General features: G+C 41.4%; 1 protein-coding gene across 1 annotated transcript in view; it reads right to left on the reverse strand.

The window, feature by feature from the left end:
- LOC144596359 (uncharacterized) overlaps positions 1–24,947 on the reverse strand; it is a 185,732-nt gene that overhangs the window by 16,032 nt on the left and 144,753 nt on the right. The gene's annotated exons all lie outside the window — the stretch shown is intronic.

The following is a 24,947-nucleotide window of genomic DNA, read 5'->3' on the forward strand; positions in this document are numbered from 1 at the left end:
TTTAGACTGTGTGGCATTTGCAGCCTCCGTGTAACGTGGTTTACATTTAACCGCCTCCAAAAATGCTCTAGTGACACAACTGTGACAGACCTTGGTGGTTCAAGGTGAAGGTCCATCACCACCTTCTCACGGTGATTAGGGATTTAGCAAAGTAACACCGAATGACAAGATGGATCGTACATAATACAAAATCTTTCAACTGTTCGATATTTACTGCTTGACCATGCAAAGCCTTCATACTACCTTTCTGTTCATTGCACCTCATGAAATAAGGTACATTGTCAAAATGCAACAGATCAATGAAAATCACACCATTCCCCCCTCAGCTAAGGAATTTGGCTTAAGTACATGTTGCAATCACTGCCCCCTAGATGTTTGGGAAATAAAGAATCAGAAACAGAATAAGCTGGAAAAAATGGGCAGTTCATAATTGAGCATGAAACATAGGCTATTCCTCTCTCCACAGATGCTGCCTGACCTGCTGAGTTTTTCCAGCAAAGATAGACACGAGGTGTTAGAGTAACTCAGCTGGTCAGGCAGCGTCTCTGGAGAAAAAATATAGGTGACGTTTCAGATCAATACATTCCTTTAAGGGACTTTGCAACGTTCAGAAACTTTCCAACTTCAGGTACACTGCTCTCCCATGGTTTCCCTTTACCAAATGTATCTCCCTTCATATCTTCTTTCTCTAAATGCATCCACAACAGCATCTGCAGTTCCTTCCTACACAATACATATAATTATGTTCACTTCATTTGTCTCATTCAATTTCCTTTTGTCATATACCTTACTTCCCCGACTAACTTTCCCCCATATCTGAGAAAAGTCCCTGATTCAAAAAACATTCACTGGTTTCTCTTTCCACAGATGTTACTTGACTGGCTGAGTTCTTCCAGTACTTCTGTATTTATTTACATTCCAGTATCTAGAGTCTTAAGTGTTTTACTTTGCAGAATTCTCATGGCACACTAGAAAGTAAATAGCACCAGTTTTTAAATAGCTTTTAAAACATTTTTGTTGAGCATTAACTGAAACTTAGAATATGCAATTAAGAATAAGATACAACCTGAAACACCATAAATAATTGAAAACATAAAAATGTCTTATTTTAAAATTCATGGAAATTTGAAATTGTCTGAGAAAATAATAATCCATGCATGTTATGGCCAGAGAGGTTTAGCAGTAATTAAAAAAATAAATCTAACAAAAAATAACATTTTCGGGGTTTTTTATTTACATTGGGAATCCTTTATAAATATCTGAAGCTCTCATCTGTTCACAACCTTTTCCCCTGTGTGGAAATGTCCAAACTGGAGGGTGTAGCTATGAAGTGGGAGGGGGAATGTTTAATGGAGTGGTGTGGAGCAGGTTTTCTACACAGAATGTAGAGAGGGACTGGGATGCATTGTCAGAGTGGTGGTGGAGGCTAAAACGATAGCTTTTAGATGCAAAAAAAGCTTTTGAAAGGCTTTTAGTTGGGTACATAGAAGTTCAGGGAATAGACAGATACGGATCAGATACAGGCAGATAAAATTGGTTTAACGGCATTATGTTTGGCACAAATATTGTGGGCCGAAGGGCCTGAACCTGTGCTGTACTGTTCAATGTTCTAATTTCTGTAGTTTATGGCAAAGTTTGGTTTATACCAAAACTGGTAACAATGCATCCTGAAGAGGAGGAATTACTGACCACAACCTAACTGTGCATAGGAATATTCTACAAGATGCTAAAACAAACCATAAGATGATTAAAACACTCAGCAAATCAGTTGTGGAAGGTGTTGTACTGATGGCTTTATTGTTATTCCAGCTGCAAGTTCCAGGCCACTGTGTTCAAATCCCCAGAGTGAGATTAAACGTTAATTCATAGACACTGCTGTGTCACAGTTGTCTCCTGATGATAGCAACTGTGTGCAGATATGCAGAATGGAAAGATTTCTTTGACCTGCTAATTTTCACATCTGTGAAAATCTTTATCAAATAGATCAGTTTGATAAAACTGAGTGCACAATGACTGCACAGGTCAGGTTCCACATCCAATTTCCAATACTTGCTATATTTAACTACAGTGCCCTCCATAATGTTTGTGACGAAGACCCATAATTTATTTATTTGCCTCTGTACTCCACAATTTGAAATTTGTAATATATAAAAATCACATGTGGTTAAAGTGCACATTGTCAGATTTTATTAAAGGGTATTTTTATACATTTTGGTTTCATCATGTAGAAATTACAGAAGTGTTTATACATAGTCCCCCCATTTCAGGGCACTATAATGTTTGGGACACATGGCTTCACAGGCGTCTGTAATTCCTCATGTGTGTTTAATTGCCTCCTTAATGCAGGTATAAAATAGCTCTCAGCACCTAGTCTTTCCTCTAGTCTTTCCATCACCTTTGGAAACTTTTATTTTGCTGTTTAACAGCATGAGGACCATAGTTGTGCCAATGAAAGTTAAAAAAAGCCATTATGAGACTGAGAAACAAGAATAAAACTGTTAGAAACATCAGCCAAACTTCAAACTTACCAAATTCAACTGTTTGGAACTTCATTAAGAAGAAAGAGAGCACTGGTGAGCTTACTAATCGCAAAGGTGCAGGCAGGTCAAAGAAGACCTCCACAGCTGATGACAGAAGAATTCTCTCTATAATAAAGATAAATCCCCAAACACCTGTCCGACAGATCAGAAAACACTCTTCAGGAGTCAGGTGTGGATTTGTCAATGACCACTGTCCGCAGAAGACTTCATGAACAGAAATACCGAGGCTACACTGCAAGATGCAAACCATTGGTTAGCTGCAAAAATAGGATGGCCAGGTTACAGTTTATCAAGAAGTACTTAAAAGAGCAACCACAGTTCTGGGAAAAGGTCTTGTGGACAGATGAGATGGACATTAACATATCAGAGTGATGGCAAGAGCAAAGTATGGAGGAGAGAAGGAACTGCCCAAGATCCAAAGCATACCAACTCATCTGTGAAACACGGTGGTGGAGTTGTTATGGCCTGGGCATGTATGGCTGCTGAAGGTACTGGCTCAATTATCTTCATTGATGATACAACTGCTGATGATAGTAGCATAATGAATTCTGAAGTGTATAGACACATCCTATCTGCTCAAGTTCAGACAAATGCCTCAAAACTCATTGACCGGCGGTTCATTCTACAGCAAGACAATGATCCCAAACATACTGCTGAAGCAACAAAGGAGTTTTTCAAAGCTAAAAAATGGTTAATTCTTGAGTGGCCAAGTCAATCACCCGATCTGAATCCAATTGAGCATGCCTTTTATTTGCTGAAGAGAAAACTGATGGGGAATAGCTCCCCAAAACAAGCATAAGCTAAAGATGGCTACAATACAGGCCTGGCAGAGCATCACCCGAGAAGACACTCAGCAACTGGTGATGTCCATGAATCGCAGATTTCAAGCAGTCATTGCATGCAAAGGATATGCAACAAAATACTAAACATAACTACTTTCATTTACATGACATTGCTGTGTGCCAAACATTATGGTGCCCCGAAATGGGGGGGACTATGTATAAACACAGCTGTAATTTCTACATGGTGAAACCAAAATGTATAAAAATATCCTTTATTAAAATCTGACAATGTGAACTTTAACCACATTTGATTTTTTCTATTACAAATCTCAAATTGTGGAGTGCAGAGGCAAATAAATAAATGATGGGTCTTTGTCCCAAACATTATGGAGGGCACTGTACATTTAGAATGAGTAGTAGTATAAGGAAATAATTGGCCTCAAGTTAGTCTTATAGTCACCGCAGATGATCGGAAGGAGAGTACTACCAGTGCTGATCCCCATCTAACAGCCCCTTAGAGATGTTTGATTATGCTCATTTATCTGAAGAATGACATTGGAGGTCCCAGGGACCTGCTCTTCAGCAAGATTTGGGAAATTAAATTAGCTAACATATTTCACAGTGCTTTTACACTGCCTCACTCTCTGACCTAGTTTATTCCTTCACTCTCTGCCCTATTGTACTGCTTTTACACACTGCCCTGTTATAGCGTTTCCCCCCGCTGCCCTATTGTAGTACTTCATATATTTGCTAGTCGTAGTGTTTGATACACTGCCCTATTATACTGCTTTTACACTCTGCTCTATCATACTGCTTTCACACGCTCCCTGTCATGGTGCTTTCACACATTGCCCTATCGTAGTGCTTTCACACTGTCTTATTATCGTGCTTTCACACTCTGCCTTATCCTACTGCTTTTGCATCCAACTGTCATCTTGCTTTCACACTCTGTAGTACTTTCTCCAAGCCATATCAAAACTGTTTTTTTATGTGATGATTCCAAGAACGTGGAATATAATGATATTTTCCCATAGTCATCTTTTGCAAAATTGCAAGCAACCGGTAAATTGTTTAATTTGAGCTGTGAGATGAGGATTATACTTTTAGATTTAATTCCTGTAATGTATTTGGATCCGGATGAGAACATTCTGGCTATTTGTACTAAAAGTCTTTATTAACTGTGTAAGCTGAGTTGAGTGAGACAGTTGAAATGGCATGCCCTTCTGAAACCCAGCAATCTGAATAAGGATCTCGACCCGAAACGTCACCCTTTCCTTCTCTCCAGAGATGCTGCCTGTCCCACTGAGTTACTCCAGCATTTTGTGTCTATATTTAATGGTAATGTTAGGATTGTGCTCCCACTAAAACTTAAAGCCAGTTCTATTATCTATGCTCGTTAACATGAAGTCTCTAATGATCAACGGGAATATACAAGTAAACAGCTGGGCACAATTGGTGTTCGAGCAATACACCAGAGGAACACTGCCATGTACCCTCCAGGCTGGGCAAGCGGCTCATGCAGCCCTTCCTGTTTAAGTAAGTCAACCTCAATTAAAAGCCACCAAATTACATCTCCCCTCAATGCTAGTCTTGTAGATAATGGTAGTTTTACCCGAAATGAAAATTGTGATATACCTCGTGCATCCTCTCTAATGAAGGCAAGCATACTTTACACCTCCTTTATCATTCTATCTATCTATGTTGTCACTTTCAGGAGAAAATGGACTTGCACCCCAAGATCTGTATGTACACCAATGCTGCTAAGCATCCTTCCCTGAACTGTATAGTCCCTTACATCTGCTACTCAAAGCACATCATACATGCTCAGATTAAACACTGCCAATGTACACCTGGAACAGGGATTGCTCAACGTAACCAACAAAAAGACAGGCATAGCTGGGGCCCATGCGAGTGACCATGGCTACGTAACTTCACAACTAACTGCCCTCAAATTTATTTGGATAGTCTCTGGCACCTTTCTCCCCTTTCTTGATCTCTCTGCCTCCATCACAGGGGATAGACTATAGACCGACATCCACTACACAGACAGACACCCAGATTATCTAGACTACACTTCCTCCCACCCTATCTCTTGCAAAGATGCTATCCCATATTCTCAATTCCTCTGTCTCTGCCACATCTGCTCCCAAGATGAGGCTTTCCATTCGAGAACATCTGAGATATCCTCTTTCTTTAGTCTACATGGATTTCCCCCTCTGTCATAGATGGATCCCTCATCTGCATCTCCTCTGTGTCCGCAGCTCTGCTCTCGCTCCCACTTCCCCAAGACCCAACCCTCGCCTTTGTACACAATTACCTGCCATGCTTTGTCCTGTCCATCCACTCTTCTAGCTTTCAACACCACCCCCCCTCCCCACTCCTGCAATCAGTCTGCAGCAGGGTCCCGACCCGAAACATTGCCTATCCATGTTCTGCAGAGATGCTGCTTGACCCGCTGAGTTACTCCAGCATTTTGTGTCTTTCCAGGGTCACTTCATTTATTTACCCTTTCCATCTCTTCCGCAACCACCAAACTGATCATTCCCCATCCTCATCTGGTTCAGTACATCACTCACCAGTGATGACCCACTGTCCCACTATTCCTCCGCACCAATATACTGGCCATCTTTCCTCTTCCTGCACCAATCCTCCCAGACCCGAAATATTGACGCACCCTTTTAGCCTGCACAGATGATGCTTGACCTAAAGTTATTCCAGAAGTTTAATTTTGCTGAGGAACTGTGCTGTATGACACACCTTGTTGATCAGGAGAATTACCATGTGGATAGTAATCTCTCTGAAAATTACAGATTCTGGCACCATTTTCCAGACAAAACTACAGCTGACCATAACAGCCCAAAGCAGTCATCACCCCATTTGGTTTGCCAGCGAGCCATCCTTCTCCTCTCCAGGCCTTCAGTTTTTGTGCCCCGGGGGGGAAGGGGGGGGCAACTCCTGCTGCCGACCATGAAGGTGTGGGGGATTGGACTCCCGGTTCTCCCACCGGCTTTGTCCAGCGTCCGCCAGTGTCGTCAACTTTCTCCTCCTTCGGGTTCCTGGGCGAGCGGGAGCCTCAGACCTAATCCAGGCGAACTTCCATTATATTCCACACATATATCTGCAGATTATTTCCTTTCTCTTTTTGCACTACCTGTTGTACTCATGTATGGTATGATTTGCTTGGTATGCAGCGCAAAATAAAGTTTTTCAATGTTTCTTATTACACTTTACAATAATAAAACAATACCAAAGATATGTTTGCCTTCATCCCATCATCCAAATTTGACCAAACAAATTTATTTGCCAATAACGGGAATGGCAGGGATGGAAGCATTTAACTACCAAGATAAACTGAGCGAATAGAATAAACTGTGACATCTCGATTCCAACAGAAACAAACTTGAGAGTCTGAAAAGGTCAGAACAGAGCACTTTTTTAAATGGTGAAAAACTGGCAGATTAAAGGTCCAAAGAGACCTGAGAGTCCACGCACATCTCCTCACATTTGAGCTACAATGATCTCTGGGCGCAACATTGCAGGAGGAAATATAAAGTCAATTTACGAGAATGATCCCGGAACTCTATGAGTTAAATAATGTTGGGATTATAGCAGCTGATATGCATTTTCTACAATTCAAATCTTTTAAGGGTGATTTGATGGTTTAAAAAATTATACAGAGCACAAATAGATCAGATGGAGAGAGTGATCTTAACTTTTTGGGCAAACCAGGTCAAAGGAGCAAAATTTGAAAATGCTAAAGCTTTCACAATGTGCGGAAGATAGAAATTTGGAACATTCTTCCATGAACTGCAATTGATGGACGGTCGATTACTAATTTTAATTCTCAGGTTGAAAGAATTGTGTTATTTACCAAAGGTATGCAGATATATGAAGGTCTATCATTAGTAAAGTATAATCTCACTGAATGGTGGCACAATCTCAAGGGATCATTAAATGGCCTGTTGCAGTGTTCAGTTTGACTCTACAACCCATGTCAGCTGATAGCTTTGCCCGCCTTCTTCCCAGAAACTTACTTATCAATGTGTAGTTATGAAGACATAGTTAAGTAGCACAGAAAAGGGGCCTTTGGCCAGCATGATGGACAAATATTTTGATGTAGCGCATATCATTAATTTCCAGCATTAAATATTTTAATTTCATTATATATTCAAGGCAATAGACAATAGACAATAGGTGCAGGAGTAGGCCATTCGGCCTTTCGAGCCAGCACCGCCATTCAATGTGATCATGGCTGATCATTCTCAATCAGTACCCCGTTCCTGCCTTCTCCCCATACCCCCTGACTCCGCTATCCTTAAGAGCTCTATCTAGCTATCTCTTGAATGCATTCAGAGAATTGGCCTCCACTGCCTTCTGAGGCAGAGAATTCCACAGATTCACAACTCTCTCTCTGAAAAAGTTTCTCCTCATCTCCGTTCTAAATGGCCTACCCCTTATTCTTAAACTGTGGCCCCTTGTTCTGGACTCCCCCAACATTGGGAACATGTTTCCTGCCTCTAACGTGTCCAACCCCTTAATAATCTTATACGTTTCGATAAGATCCCATCTCATCCTAAATTCCAGTGTATACAAGCCTAGTCGCTCCAGTCAACATATGACAGCCCCGCCATTCCGGGAATTAACCTAGTAAACCTACGCTGCATGCCCTCAATAGCAAGAATATCCTTCCTCAAATTTGGAGACCAAAACTGCACACAGTACTCCTGGTGCGGTCTCACTAGGGCCCTGTACAACTGCAGAAGGACCTCTTTGCTCCTATACTCAACTCCTCTTGTTATGAAGGCCAACATTCCATTGGCTTTCTTCACTGCCTGCTGTACCTGCATGCTTCCTCTCAGTGACTGATGCACTAAGACACCCAGATCTCGTTGTACGTCCCCTTTTCCTAACTTGACACCATTCAGATAATACTCTGCCTTCCTATTCTTTCCACCAAAGTGGATAACCTCACACTTATCCACATTAAACTGCATCTGCCATGCATCCGCGCACTCACACAACCTGTCCAAGTCACCCTGCAACCTCATAGCATCTTCCTGTTCACACTGCCACCCAGCTTTGTATCATCTGCAAATTTGTTTGCTAATGGTACTTTTAATCCCTTCATCCAAGGCATACAACTAACATGCATTTCTAGGTAAATAGAGGTGCGTGAAGACTGGGAAAAGAACTACGTATCTTTGTAATTATATTCATTTGCTAATTACAAATTGAAATCAGATGGATTCTCACTGCAATGGTGGAGATTTGCTCCAGAAGTAGGGCATTTCTAACCTTGTTGAAGTGAAAATGCACTGATATCTACACAAATGGATGTAACTCAAGGAATGTCTGAGAAACTAAGGAAAATTGTGCCATGAAAATGTGCATAAGTGTGTATATCTGTGAGAGTAATATCTGTTACTGTAACTGCAAGAGTCTTGCACCTTTCCTTTATCAGTTAAGGCAAGCAATAACTGACTTAAAGTAATGACTGTGAGTTCCTTGCAGTTCCCAGTACATCTGAAAAACCTTTTGCATCTCTTATTTTAGCAAGCACAAAAATTGTTTGTTGAAAAATACAATATGTCATTCAATAGTTTTCTATCAAGCTGTACAGGGCAAAACCTTATCTCCCATTATGAAAATACTTTTCCGACAAGAAATCTAATCATGCAATCTAACGAGCTGAAAGCATCAGTGGTTGAGCTGTTAGTGGTCCTTCCTCCAGATTTTTAAATGTAACATTGTCGAGTGCCAGATGGTCCATACAGTGAAGAAGGCTTGAACTAACATGTGTCCACAACACATCTGCTACTCACCACACATTTCTGGCATGAAAACTGACTGCTGCCACACCAGGTGTCTGCATATGACGGCTTCTGAGCTGCCAGCAGCTTTTGAGATGTTACAGGTAATTCTCACTTTGTCCGATCCAATACAGTTGCCACTTGGCAGATTGCATTAGAAGGCACTGGTCGCCTTCAATCAGTCCAAATCGTACTGAGGACAGATGGTGAAGTATCCTCAACTGCTGACTAAGAAGAGCAAAATCTGGCAGATGAGTCTTTACAGGGTGAATTTCCCTACTTCTTTTTGCAACATGGTAGTTCAAAATAAGTATGATTAATAGCCTTTTTTTTGTTAGCTCTGCAGAATTTGTTCATAATTTACTTGTTTCCTCCTTGTTCACAAATCATTAGTCTCTTAACTCAGTAACATTCTCAAGATCTATAAGCAGCTGAGAGATTTGCACTCTGGTCTCAGATATTCTTGCTTCTCAGTGGCCGACTATTGGTGGCTGTGGTTTTGGCTGCATGGGGTCTCATCTCTGGATTTCCTCTCACAAATCTTCTCTTTAGTCTCCAATCAACTCCATCAATCCTTTGACTACTCTTCTCACATTTATGCTCCCCCTTAATTCATTCTCAAATACACTTTTTATTAATTTCTCTCTTACATTTTTGTATTTAGCTTGGGTTTCAATTGAATTATGAATCACGCGTTTATCCACTGTATGGTTAATCATAACTTCTCCAATTTTAGTCAAGTGAAAGATATACCTTTCCTCAGGTGTACTTTATCTGTCAGTTTTTTATTTCAGTCCACCTGGACCTGCTCCTTTCTGAACTCATTGAAATTTTCCAAAATGAAAGTTTCCTGAAAGCTAAATCCTGCTTCATTGGACTGGAAACATACACTGTAAACTTTGTCTTGTATTTTCTCTGACTGTTCTCCTTTATAATTGAACTTTCCTTCATTTTGATGGTGTGTTTCTCTTCTTGTGTCTCCACACGCTGCTTCTGCTCTTTAACAAATAATTCTGATGCATCTGCTTCAGGATGATTCTTTTCTTTTCTAGTCCAGTTATGCTGTGGTCTGCTCTGATAGCTTTATTCTTGCAACACCTGAAGCCTACTCACTTAGCACTGACCAAGCATTAAATCTGGGACTTTTCTACCTGCAAGGCTCAATTACTAATTTATGAAACATGTCATTGAGAAGAAGAGTAAAAACAATTTTACAGCAAAGTATCTAACATCTTTCCAAATTAGCTTTTCTATCTATGCTACTAAATTCAGTAAAATCCTCAGTAATTATATAAATATTTAGCATTGCTTAATTGAAGTTCAGTCACTTTGATCCTTTTCCATTGCTTTGATGTTATGCATGATCCAAAGCCAAAGCCATAAATAATTGTTTGGGATAGCGTCAAGGCATGGCAAAAATCACGAATGCATGAGAAGATCTTTTCTCACCTCCCCTTTAGCTATTACGCAAACAAAAACTCTCTCACTGAGACTTATTGGCATGAGTAGTCTCAACAAGTCCACAATCGGGTGTAACAGGTCTACAGCAGATGCCATCTCCCTGGCCCTAAATTCATCTCTGGAACAACTAAACACTCCTATTTTAGACCCCCTATTTCACCTGTAGCTCTGCCTTTATCATGATAATCCTATCCAAACTAATTCTCCAAACTTTGAGACCCCCCCCCCCCCCCCCTCTCTGCCACTGGATTGGTTTAGTTTTATTCTAGTTTAGAGGTACAACATGAAAGTTGTTCCTTCGGCTCGCCGAGTCTGTGCGGAACAATGACCATGCTTACACTAGTTCTACCCTACACTCTAGGGACAATTTACCACAGCCAATTAACCTGCAAACCTGCACATCTTTGGAATGTGGGAGCAAACTGGAGAAAACTCACAGTAACAGGGAGAATGTACAAACATCGTACAGACAGCACCTGTAGTCAGGATTGAACCCGGGTCTTTGGAACTGTAAGGTAGTACCTCTACCACTCCGCCACACTGTCAAAACTCGTCTTCTGATCCACAGACCACAATCAGTGAGCTTGGTGACAACATCTCTTCCAAGATAATTCTCAATATCTGTGGCCTGGAAGGATGCATTCTCAGTCCCCTACTATACCCCTATGCACTCACAATTGTGTGGCCAAATTCAGCTCTAACTCTATCTATATTTTCAGATGACCCCACGAAGGTGGGCCAGATTATGAACAATGACAAGATGGAGTATAGGAAGGATATAGAGAACTTAGTAATATGGTGCACAACCAACTCTCCCTCAATATCAGTAAGGCAAGTGAGCTAGTTATGTACTTCTGGAAGCTTGGATTACATGCCTCCAGCAGCATGAAGCCGAAGTGGAAATGGTTAAGGACTTCAAGTTCCTAGGCGTTAATATTACCAACGATCTGTCGTGGACCAACCACATTAAAGCAACAGGCAGGAAGGCACACCATGCGTCTACTTCCTAAGGAACTGAGGAAATTCGGCAAGGCTCCAATGACTCAAGACAAATAAATTTGACTTGACTTGACTCTAGAAATACACCAAAGAGAACATACCGTCGGGCTGCATCACAGCTCGTTTTGGGAACAGCACTGCCCAAGACTGCAAGAAATTGCAGAGAGTTGTGGATGGAGCATAATCCATCACATAGACCGGATTCACTACCTTTGACTCATAGAAACATAGAAACATAGAAAAATAAGTGCAGTAGGCCATTTGGTCCTTCAAGCCAGCACCGCCATTCAAAATGATCATGGCTGATCATCGAAAAGCAGTACCCTGTTCCTGCTTTTTCCCCATATCCCTTGATTCCTTTAACCCCAAGAGCTAAATCTAATTCTCTCTTGAAAACATCCAGGGAATTGGCCTCCACTGCCTTCTGTGGCAGAGAATTCCACAGATTCACAACTCTCTGGGTGAAGATGTTTTTCCTCATTTCAGTCCAAAATGGCCAAACCCTTATTCTTAAACTGTGATCCCTGGTTCTGGATTCCCCCAACATCGGGAACACTTTTCCAGCATTTAGCCTGGCCAATCCTTTAAGAATTTTATATATTTATATAAGATCCCCTCTCATCCTTCTAAATTCCAGTGAATACAAGCCCAGTCGACCCATTCTCTCATCATACGTCAATCCCGTCATCCCAGGAATTAACCTGGTGAACCTACGCTGCACTCCCTCAATAGCAATAATGTCCTTCCTCAAATTAGGAGACCAAAATGTCACACAATACTCCAGGTGCAGTCTCACCAGGGGCCCTGTATAACTGCAGTAGGACCTTGCTCCTAAACTCAAATCTTCTCGCAATGAAGGCCAACGTCATTAGCTTTCTTCACTGCCTGCTGGACCTGCATGCTTACTTTCAGTGACTGATGTACAAGCACACCCAGGTCTCGTTGCACCTCCCCTTTTCCAAATCTGCCCCATTCAGTAATAATCTGCCTTCCTGTTCTTGCCACCAAAGTGGGCAACCTCACACTTATCCACATTATACTGCAGCTGCCTTGCATCTGCCCACTCACCCAACCTATCCAAGTCACCCTGCAGTCTCATAGCATTCTCCTCGCAGCTCACACCGCCACCCAGCCTTGGGTCATCCGCACACTTGGAGATGTCACATTTGATTTCCTCGTCTATATCGTTAATGTATATTGTAAATAACTGGGGTCCCAGCACCTAGCCTTGTGGCACCCCATTAGTCACTGCCTGCCATTCTGAAAACGACCCGTTAATTCCTACTCTTTGCTTCCTGTCTGCCAACCAGTTCTCTATCCGTCAATAGCCTACCCCCAATACCATGTGCTCCAATTTTGCACACTAATATCTTGTGTGGGACCTTGTCAAAGGCTTTTTGAAAGTCCAGATACACCACATCTACTGGCTCTCCCTTATCCATTCTACTTGTTACATCCTCAAAAAATTCCAGAAAATTAGTCAAGCGTGATTTCCCCTTCAGAAATCCTTGCTGACTTTGACCGATCCTGTCACTGCTTTCCAAATGCGCTGCAATAACAAGCATCTTCCCCACTACCGATGTAAGGCTAACTGGTCTATAATTCCTCCCTCCTTTCTTAAAAAGTGGCTACATTGGCTACCCTCCAGTACACAGGAACTGATGCAGAGTTGAGAGAACATTGGAAAATGAGCACCGATGCATCCACAATTTCTAGTGGCACCTCCTTGAGTACTCTGGGATGCAGACCATCAATTTATATGCCTCTTCCTTGGATTTAACACGATCCTTGATTTCCCTCGTTAGCCCCGTTTTATTTTTTCACCATTCAGGGATGAACAATTTTTGGAGTTCATCCATGCGGTCTTTAAATCTTTGCCATTGCATCTCCACCGTCAACCCTTTAAGTATAATTTGCCAGGCTATCCTAGCCAATTCCCATCTCATACCTTCAAAGTCTCCTTTCTATAAGTTCAGGACTCTAGTCTCTGAATTAACCATGTCACTCTCCATCTGAATGCAGAATGTCACCATATAATGGTCACTGGTGCCCAAGGGGCTTTGCACAACAAGATCGTTAACTTATCCTTCCTCATTACACGATAGTCACGGGAGGAATGTGTCACAATACACAGTGCATCGCACCCTGCTGCGTATGGGGCTGCGTAGCCGCAGACCGGTCAGAGTGCCTATGATGACCCCTGTCCACCATCGAAAGCGCCTACATTGGGCACGCGAGCGTCAGAACTAGACCTTGGAGCAGTGGAAGAAGGTCACCTGGTCCAATGAGTCTCGTTTTCTTTTAGATCACGTGGATGGCCGTGTACGTGTGTGCCGTTTATTTGGGGAAGTGATGGCACCAGGATGCACTGTGGGAAGACGACAAGCCGGTGGAGGGAGTGTGATGCTCTGGGCAATGTTCTGCTGGGAAACCCTGGGTCCGGCCATTCATGTGGATGTCAATTTGACATGTGTCACCTACCTAAACATCGTTGCAGTCCAGGTACACCCCTTCATGGCAATGGTATTCCCTGATGGCAGTGACCTCTTTCAGCAGGATAATGCGCCCTGCCACACTGCACACATTGTTCGGGAATGGTTTGAGGAACATGATGAAGTGTTCACGGTGTTGCCCTGGCCTCCAACTTCTCCAGATCTCAATCCGATTGAGCATCTATGGGATGTGCTGGATCGACAAGTCCGATCCACGGCGGCTCCACCTCGCAACTTACAGGACTTGAAGGATCTGCTGCTAATGTTTTGGTGCCAGATACCACAGAATCCTTCAGGGGTCTTGTAGAGTCTATGCCTCGGTGGGCAGCACTCTTTTGGCAGCACACGGAGGACCAACAACATATTAGGCAGGTGGTCATAATGTTTTGGCTCATCAGTGTATGTAGATTAAAGTCACCCATGAAAACTGGTGTACCTTTCCTACACGCATCCTTAATTTCCTGCTTGATGCTATCCCCAACCTCCCTACTGCTGTTTGGTGGTCTGCATACAACTCCGACAAGCGTTTTCCATCTACACCACGATGCCTGGGAAAAGCAGCCAATATAATCACAGACTTGTCCCACCCTAGTCATTTCTTCTTCTCCCTGCTCATATTGGATATAACAAACAGAAGCTTGAAAATGCACATCGCCAGATTCAGGAACATCTTCTTCCCCTCTCTTATCAGGCTTCTGAACGGTCCTGTCCGATTCACCTCTACCCAATTGCGGACATTGGATTTTGTCTATGGAGCTTCAGTTGCAATGCTGAAAATTGTATTCTGCATTCAGTCCTTCTTGCTCTTATTGTACTTGAATTTGATTTGATTGTATTTATGTTTAATGTTATGTAATCTGATTAGATAGCATGCAAAACAAAGCTTTTCACTGCACATCATACTTGTGACAATAATAGACCTGAACCTAAACCTAAACATAGTCCATATGTATGCGACCTTAGAGGCTTAGATGAATTTTGAATAAACTATATCACAAAAAGTCATCATTTAACATTTGGTACCACAGAGAATGCCCGACATCTTCTCTGTATATGACAATCATTTGCACATAAAACCAAGAACATATTTTCATCTGAGGACCTATGTTTTAAATTAACTTTCTTCACATGGGACACAAAAACTTTATGCAATAGAAATTAATTTCACCTAGTTTATTCCACTATAACCAAGTGTGAAGTTGATTTTCCTGTAAGCATTCTTTCTGTGCAGCTCTTTTCAGTCATGTCTTACTGAAAAGTGCCAAAAAAGATTTGGTTTAGGAGGAGTTTGGTTGGCTAACTTTATCCTTTTTCCTTTTTTTTCTTTAACCCACACCTTCCCCGTGCAATGGCTGGCTCGCTTCCGAGCTGGATTCAGTATGTGCCTTAATTATAACTAGAAAGTCAACCAAGCATGATGAGAAACTGAGTAACAGACCATGTCGGAACTACAGTTCAGATGGGTTGAAGATTCATTATGTGCTCATTGTCCACAAGGAATATGTCCAAAGAAATGAATTTTGACTGACTTTATTATGTCAGAGGCTCTGTCCAAATTAGGTAAAATTTAAATCAGAAATTTATCTGCGACATGCACACTTCGTTCAAACTAAATAATTGCATATTACTTCAACTCCCATTGTACTGTGTGATTGAAAATGACACAAGAATGAAAAAAGCCAAATGGGAAAAGCTAATTTGGATTGATCACTACGGATATCAGGAATGGTAAATTGGAATAAAATATGGACAAACTAAGAGAGAGAACAACTTTGGAAAATATTAACAATCGTGATCAAGAAAATTCAGGGGAAACATATTCCATTAAAAAAAACAGTGCTAAGAAATTAAACAAAAATATGGTGAAATAAAGTTGCAGAAAAGATTCATACAAAAAATGCAGGTAATAACAGGGAAAATGATGAAAGAGACTTTGGAAAAATTAACAAAGAAATTACATGAATGGAGCAACTATAAAGTTGCATTATTAATGAATATTCTGTTTAGTGGACATTTGGCCCTTTTTAAGAGCAGGATTTCCAAGCTGAGGGGATAAGGGGGTAAGGTGTGGGATGGGGAGGAGTGGATATGCAATGGTCAACGTTTGTCAAGATGACATAAATTGCCACAACATGGCTGAACAAGAGATTTGCCAGAAAAGAGACTTAATGCAGACTTGCAGTTAGAAAATGAGAAGGTTTAGTAAGGTTGTTATAGATAAGATTCTGTACTTGCGGGCTTGAGTCATTTACTAAGAATAAATCACAAAAATCTCTGTTGAAATTAAGGAGAAATGTATTTACTTAGAATATGAAGTGACATTTCACCGTCCGGCGCGGCCTAAGATAGGACACGGGATTTTTCTCTGCTGGGCGGGGGCTTCAATGTCGGGAGCCACGACCGCCCCGACGTGCAGCAACAGCAGCAGCGTGTTCGCCCGCCCGGATCGGACTTATCATCAGCGGAGCCGGCCGTCTTCGGAGGCTGCGGGAGCGGCTGCGACTCGCCTTAGGCTCGGGCCGCTGTGGACCGTCTGGCGCGGCCTGCAACCACAACAACCTGACTGCGGGAGAAGACGGCAGGAGAAGGGAAAGACATTGTGGCCTTCCATCACAGTGAGGAGAGGACTGGAGGAGACTCACTGTGATGGATGTTTCTTTGATGGATGTTTCTTTTTTTGTGTGTTTTTGGGGTTGTGTAATTTTAATGCCTATTTAATGCTTTTATTGTTGGACTGTGGGTGACTGAATTTCGTCCAATATTGGATGACAAATAAAGCTATCTTGAATCTTGAAAACACTAAAGCATTGAAAGCTAAAACAAATAAGCGCATCAGGGGCAAAGCAATGGAGTGATATGTTAAATATGGGTGGGCTGACACTCGTGGAGAATTTTCACTGAAAGGATCTATTGTTTAGATTCTGTACAGTAAATACTTAATAACAGTAGTAAAATAAAATTTAAAAATAGTGATATTGCTTTGCCTTATTATTCATTAATTAGACCAACAATTTTAATATGGCATTAGAAGATGAGAGACAATTAAGGCAGGCCATCCCTGGGTAACGAACGGGTTTCATTTTTACAAGTCGATTTTGTCCATAAGTCAAAAACACACAAAAATTACAGATATAATAACATATGCATGGTGTCCATATATTTGGCATTTGTAACCCAAGGACGCCTGCAAATAGATCAAAAATAAAACTTCTAACATTTATTTTGCAATCAACAATTGATATTAGACCAATTGAAATTTTTTAAATAGGTAAAGTTTTGAAGATGGGGAAATTTGGTGTTTGTTTACAATTCAGGCATCATCATACAGTGAATTTTCCCTATCTCCCAGCTGCTTGTGTTCCAATGAACTGCAATTAGGACACTTATAGAAGTTAAAGGAGAGTAGGAAAATAACTACAGATGCTGGTACAAATCGAAGATATCACAAAATGCTGGAGTAACTCAGCAGGTCAGGCAGCATGTAGGAGAGAGAGAATGGGTGATGTTTCGGGCCGATTTTTACATTTACCAAGCCAATTAACCTACAAACCTGTACTTCTTTGGCGTATGGGAGGAAACCGAAGATCTCGGAGAAAACCCATGCAGGTCACGGGGAGAACATACAAACTCCTTATAGACAGCACCCGTAGTTGGGATCGAACCCGAGTGTCTGGCGCTGCATTCGCTGTAAGGCAGCAACTTTACCGCTGTGCCACCATGACCGCCCTAACTTATATACATTAAAATAACTCAACACATCGTGACTATCAGCATGTGCATAACATTTTGACAGTTATGTGATCATTTTTTCAGCAGTGCAAGCTCATCTAAACCTCCAATATTACAGTTGGAAAGCACACTAACATTTCATGCCAACTGACCATTGCCAGCTACATTAGATCAAGCAGGAGAGAACAATTTCAGAAAATAAATACATTACTTGAATGTGTGCAATGTTTCTCATATTGATCTGTCCTCGTGCCTCTTCCTCCATATATTGACCTTGCTTGGCAACTCATGGTATTAAAACACATGAAGGACCTTTTACTGTTAAAAGGTATCCAGCAGTAGCTAGAGTTTTAAAGTTTCAGGCTGTTGGCTAATTTCTATGCTTCCAGTGTGTTTTGAGTCATGTCAAGTTGAGTTTATTGTCATATGCACAAGTACAGTTAGGCATGGGTACAACGAAAAACCTTGCTTATAACAGCATCACTGGTATATGGACTCAGACAAACATACAAAAACAAATTATATACAGATTCCACCTAAAATTCTGAAAGACAGTAAAAGGAAAAAGACTGTGAAAAAACAAGATATTAGTGCAAAATATATTTAGAAAATATACAAGGCAATGGTGGTGCAAGATGTGGTTGGTAGTGTTCTGTTATCGAGGAGGGAGTAGGGATATGCGGGTTGGTTTAAGAACCTGATAGGAAAGTAGCTGTTCTGAAACCTGGTGGTGTTGGACTTCAGGTTTCTATGCATCCTGCCTGATAGCAGCTGCAAGAAGAGGGTATCGCCAGATAGTGGTGATCCGTCATAACAGATGCCACCTTCTTGAGATAGTGCCTCGTGTAGATGGCTCTCTGCAGCCTCTTACATTATTGTACTGACTCTGGGAATTTAAACTTGATGCTGAGAGGATGATTGTGTTGGCATTGCATTATTTTTGGCTGCAGTCTTATCACAAGACTCTCTTTGAAACTGAAGATTGGGGGCAACAGCAAGGAAGAAGGCAGACGACAGTTGCAGCTGTGATAGAAGGGGGAGATCGGACTTGTTCAACGCAATGGAAAGGAAGGACATTAGCTCGGAGGATGTGGAATCGATATGGGTAGAGCTGCGAAACACTAAGGGGCAGAAAACGCTAGTGGGAGTTGTGAACAGGCCACCTAACAGCAGTAGTGAGGTTGGGGATGGCATCAAGCAGGAAATTAGAAATGCATGCACCAAAGGTGCAGCAGTTATAATGGGTGACTTCAATCTACATATAAATTGGGTGAACCAAACTGGCAGGGGTGCTGAGGAACAGGATTTCTTGGAATGTTTGCGAGATGGTTTTCTAAACCAACATGTCGAGGAACCAACGAGAGAGCAGGCCATTCTAGACTGGGTATTTAGTAATGAGGAAGGGTTAGTTAGCAGTCTTGTTGTGCGAGGCCCCTTGGGCAAGAGTGACCATAATATGGTGGAGTTCTTCATTAGGATGGAGAGTGACAGTCAATACAGAAACAAGTGTTCTGAACTTAAAGAAAGGTAACTTTGAGGGTATGAGGTGTGAATTGTCCAAGATAGACTGGCAATTGATGCTGAAAGGGTTGACGGTGAACATGCAATGGAAGGCATTTAAAGATTGCATGGATGAACTACAGCAAGTGTTCATCCCAGTTTGGCAAAAGAACAAACCAGGAAAGGTAGTGCATTCGTGGCTAACAAGGGAAATCAAGGATAGTATTAAAACAAAAGATGAAGCATACAGATTAGCCAGAAAAAGTAGCATACCAGAGGACTGGGAGAAATTCAGAGTCCACTGATGGATGAGCGACCAGCCTTTCACCAAAGAAGCTGCCCATGATGTTTGACAGTTACTTTAGCCCCAAATTATCAGGACACAGAGCCAGCACTCTTGCCTTTTGCGTAACTGGCTTCTATTGGGACATTCGTGACATATCATACTTAACACTCAATGTCTATATGAAAGAAGACACTAAAAACCAGCTCTGAGATCTCGATCCCTCTGGTTTAATGAAGCAGGACAAGAGTGCATGAATCTTTTCTTGAATTGCAGCCTTCCCTAGTAGGCAAGGTGTCATAGAGTACATTAATATCGCCCAGGGTGTTCACCTTCAACAGCCACACAACTTTATCAATCACAAGGGATCATACTTCCTAAATATACTGCAATTATGATGTTTTCATTCTGCCCCAGGCTCTCATCGCACAATCTGGCTACTGACACCTGCATATAGCCCCTTACTACTATGAACAAAACAAATAAATCACTTTCAGTTTCCTGGACCATTTTAAGAGGTTTTATAGCCAGATTTATGGTTGATTTATTCAGTTGCAAACTGATAGAGGGATCTGCATTTACCATGACTTGCAGGGGTTAGAAAGGCAGGGGAAAGAAGAGGAAAGGTTATTGAGCAATAGTGTGAGGTACTTTTCATGAGTTGTGCATGGCCATCAGGGATCTTGAGAGAGAAACCCGTTAAAGAACGGTTTAAAGAACACTTTACCTGAATCCATGCACAATATCAATAATCCAATAATCACACAATCCTTAATTGCACCATCCATTGCCTTCCATTAATCCTGTGTTATGGGTTTTTCTATCACCATTACAAATGTAATTATCATGTGCAGAATAAAAACTAACTTGTCCAACAACTCAAATTCATCTACATAGAGCATGTAAGACTGCTGATTTGTCATTGAAGGAATTTCACTGTCCATGGTAGATCATGCAAACTTTTCTGGGCCTTAAGAGCCTGTCCCTTTGGCATTCCAGCCTAGGCAGTCAGTTGGCTGCCTGGTGCTAACAAGGGTACAAAAAACTTACATTAAACAGTGCAGCATAGAAACAGGGTCTCCAACCCATAATGTCTGCACCAAATATGATGCCAAGCCCAACTCTTATTTACCTGCACCTAATCCATATAAAAGATAGAAAGAGTGCTGGTGTGGTCTACCAGGGAGCAAATATTCTACAATCCTCAGACTGAGCATCGGGTGCCCCTCCTATGAACACATTTCCCTTCTCCTGGGGCTGCACCTCAGCTATCTGAGTACTCTTGAGCTTGAGACCGATGTGCCACGTTTTAAGTTCCTCCAACAGTAATTCCCATTCCCATCATCAATAATGGCAGCCATCTGAGCTTCCATGGCAACATGGGAGGTTTCAGCGTCATGTGTCGCTGAGGGATTAATGAAGCTGTCAGATTATTTGATGTTAGGTTAGATAACATCATCACTCTCTCATGCATATTGAGTAGACAGAAATTGGGGTTGTACTATGGAATAGAGATGGTATAAATGTGAGCAGAGAAACAAGAGTACAAGGATAGTTCTATTTCCTATGTTTTTTCTTGTTCCAATCTTTTTCCAATGCTACAGCTAAGTAGCATTCCTGGAGCTAAGCTCTGGCCTTTCACTTCCTTTGTCACCTTTTCCATTTATGGTGCTGTCTGCTACTAGAGACCAGAATCTCCATCTGCCTGTGCACTGACTGCAGCAGCCCCTCCAATGCAATACTGGATAACCTTGGGCAAAATCTGCAGGTCCAGCAATTATTTATTTCTCTCCAATTTTATAACATCATTAGTACATTCACACATCGAGTAAAAACAACACATGATTTGGCAGTTCACAACATTGCATTCTATGTAAGATGGCATTGTATTTTTATGCACAATACGATCACAACACAAGGTTTTAATTTGTCCTAAAGTGCTCTCACCACTGAATATGCAGTTTAAAGTGAATCAACCCCTCTCAGAGCTGCTGACTGCTTTTAATTGCCTGCACAATATCTGAACTCCCAAAGGGAGTGCATAGGCAACTCAAGGCAAACATGTTCTAATGATAATAACAAACATAATTCACAGATATTGTGTGGTGTCCAGAATCAACCGAAAATAGTGTGTGTAAAGCACACCTTTCCCAACTCCCCCATTTCCTTGTATGGCTCAATTTTTAAACTAAAACCTACTTGCTAGTTTCTTGTAACAGTCTCCCATGAAAGGTCACTAATTGGGTATAGTGACTGTTATCACATGAGAGCTGATTTACTCTTCCTTTTTTTTTTTTTTTTTTTTAAATATTTTTATTAAAAGTACGGTAAATTACAATAATACAACAGATATATCTTAATACATTTTTTATACCGCTTCATTTTTTTGAGCTTTAAGAAAAAGATAGAAGTAAAGAAGTAAAGAAAGAAAGTGCGCAAGAGTCGTGAAGTGCAAGAGAGTGTTGGGAAAAGAAAGCCCCTTGGAAAAGAAGTTAGAGAAGGAAGTAAAGTAAGAAAGTAGACCCTAGAAAAGAAAGAGAAAAAAAAAGAAGAAAAAAAAAAAAAAAAAAAAAGGGGTAGAAACAATCGCTCTTTTTGAAGAAAAAAAATAGTAATTTAAGAATACCGCCAAGTGCAACAGCAAAAAAACCAAACCCAGCCCACCTATTTATAATATAATCACTGAGATTTTATGGTTAAAAGTTTATCTTTTGTGCTTTAATATGCTGCAGTATAAAGCTGCACTATGCAGGGAAAGTTGTGCATGCATTATAGTTGCATTTTTACTGGTTTCAGATGTAATTCCGGTGACTGATTGTGTTTGACAGCTTTTAAATAGTCACTTTGATTGTTAATATGAGTGATAATTTCTGTTAAACGCAGTAATTAGGATTAGCCTCATAATGGAACAGATGAGGTACTTGCTTGAGGTTCACACCAGTAGAACTGGAGTGCTGAAGTCTAGTGAAGGATGACAGCTCAATCCCCGAGCCAGCATAGGTGATGATGAGTTTTTATCTATTTCCAGCAAGGTTCCTATGTTACTTTCATAGCCTCACCAGCAACCTCACCCCCTTCTCCCCCCCCCCCCCCCCCACACACACACACACCTGCCCACCCACCCCTTTATCTATCGAAGCTAGCTCATGTAAATTGTCTGAAGAAGGGTCTTGAGCAGAAATGTCACCCGTCCCTTCTCTCTGGAGATGCTGCCTGACCTGCTGATTTACTCCAGCATTTTGTGTCTACCTTTACTTGTTCGTCAGTCAGGAAATCTATCACATTCGACTTGGTTACCAGTTGTAGAGGGATTTTCACCACTTGTGATTTTGTTTTGTGTGCATCTATGAGCTATTTGTGATATTGACCAGGATGGTGCATATTTGTGGTGTGAAGAGAAAACAAATAATTAATTACTATGTTTGAAATTCTATTCTTGCAGCAGCAGTAACTCATTACAAATCATTAATATAGATGACAAACTGCAATGGGCTCAGCACCAAACCCCAAGGCACGCCACTAGACATAGCCCTCCAGTCCGTAAAGCAACCTTCCACCATCACTCTTTGCTTCCTTCCATCAAGCCACTTTTCCTGTCCTTGGATCCTTCCAGAACAGCCTGCCATGCAGAATCTTTTCAAATGCCTTGCAGACATCCATATATTCAATATCTACAGCTCTGCCTGCATCCACCTTTTTGGTCACATCTTCAAAAAACTCAATCAGATTTGTGAGAAACAATCCCCCACATACAAAATTGTGCTGATCAGCCGTTGTCCATCTAAATGCATGTATATCTTATTTTTCAGAATAATCTCTAATAACTTTCTGACCACAAATGTTAGGCTAACTGGCCTGTAGTTCCAAGACATTTCCCTGCAACTCTTCTTAAATAGAGGCATAACATTTGCCATCCTCTAGTCTTCCAGCACCTCACCCGCATTTAATGACTCGTAACTTCCTGCAATTTTCTACCTAGCTTCCCACAGTGCCCTCGTATGTATCTCATCGGGCCTGGGAGATTTGTCTACCTTCCTGTGCATCAGGACCTTCAGCACCTCCTCGACCATAATACTGACTGCCCTCAAGACACTTCCGTTGACTGCCCCAAGTTTCCCAGTCCTCGTCTTTCTCCACAGTAAAAACAGAGGAGAAATACTCATTGAGGACCTTGCCCATCTCCTGTGGTTCCATGCAGAGTTGACTGCTTTGATTGCTGAGGGGTTCCATTCTATCTCTTTGGTTACCCTTTTGCCCTTAATGTACTAATAAAATCTCTTGGGATTATCCTTAATATTATTTGCCAGAGCTATCTCCTGTCCCCTTTTTGCCCTCCTGATTTCCTTTTTTAGTTTGTTCCTCGGTTCCCGAAACTCCTCCAGAGATACACTTGATCCCAGTTGCCCACACCGGCCTCATGCCTCCTTCTTCTTGACCAAAGCTTCAATTTTGCATCTCCTATGTTGTGATCATTCTACTGTTTTCATCAGTTCTGGCCATTATCCTCATCATACAAATCTCCCTACCCTCTTCAAGCTACATGCATATGACTGCAATATTCTAAATCTCTCTCATCACTTACAAGAACCCTTCCAATCACCTAGCCTTTGCATTTGAATATGCCGTATTCCTTTTGAGGGAATGATCTACTCAATCATATCAATTGTATCACGTGCACTTTTAACATAGTTATCCAAACTGTAGATGGACACAAAATGCTGGAGTAACTCAGCGTGACAGCCAGCATCTCTGGAGAGAAGGAATGGGTGACGTTTCGGGTCAAGACCCTTCTTCAGCCTGAATCCAAACTGTATTTTATTCTGCTTAGTTCTATTTAAGCAAAAATCTATTTTCTTCATTGAGGGGATAGAATTTAGAACTAAGTCATTTTGGAGAAAAACAAGAAAGCACTTTTTAAGGGACAAAGTCTGGGCTCCCCCTTTCAAATGGTTGGACAAGTTTCAGAAGTCAGATTGATATATTTTGTTAGATAAGGGTATCAGTGACTTGGAATGAATGTAGGTGAATAGAGATTGTCCATGAACTGACAAAACAGTTATCCAGACACAACCACCTTCTTGCCTGCTTCTATTCCCAATTCCTAGCACATTGCTTACCTATCTTTCCCTAGACATGATAGATCTACCTCAGGCTTCATTGGGTTTGCTCCACCTCACAAAATAATCCATGGCTCAGGAAGCATTATTTTGGCTGTTTCTTCTCTTGCAACAAATCATATTCTTAACCTCCTCTCCCATGTAACTCCCATGTTTACCTCTCATTGTGCAAAATGTTAATATATTTCTTTGTTGCCAATATAGAGGCAATTCCTTCAGCCAAAAAGCGTTCAG

Source organism: Rhinoraja longicauda, chromosome 8 (assembly GCF_053455715.1).
Source record: "Rhinoraja longicauda isolate Sanriku21f chromosome 8, sRhiLon1.1, whole genome shotgun sequence".
In the NCBI taxonomy this organism is placed as follows: Eukaryota; Metazoa; Chordata; class Chondrichthyes; order Rajiformes; family Arhynchobatidae; genus Rhinoraja; species Rhinoraja longicauda.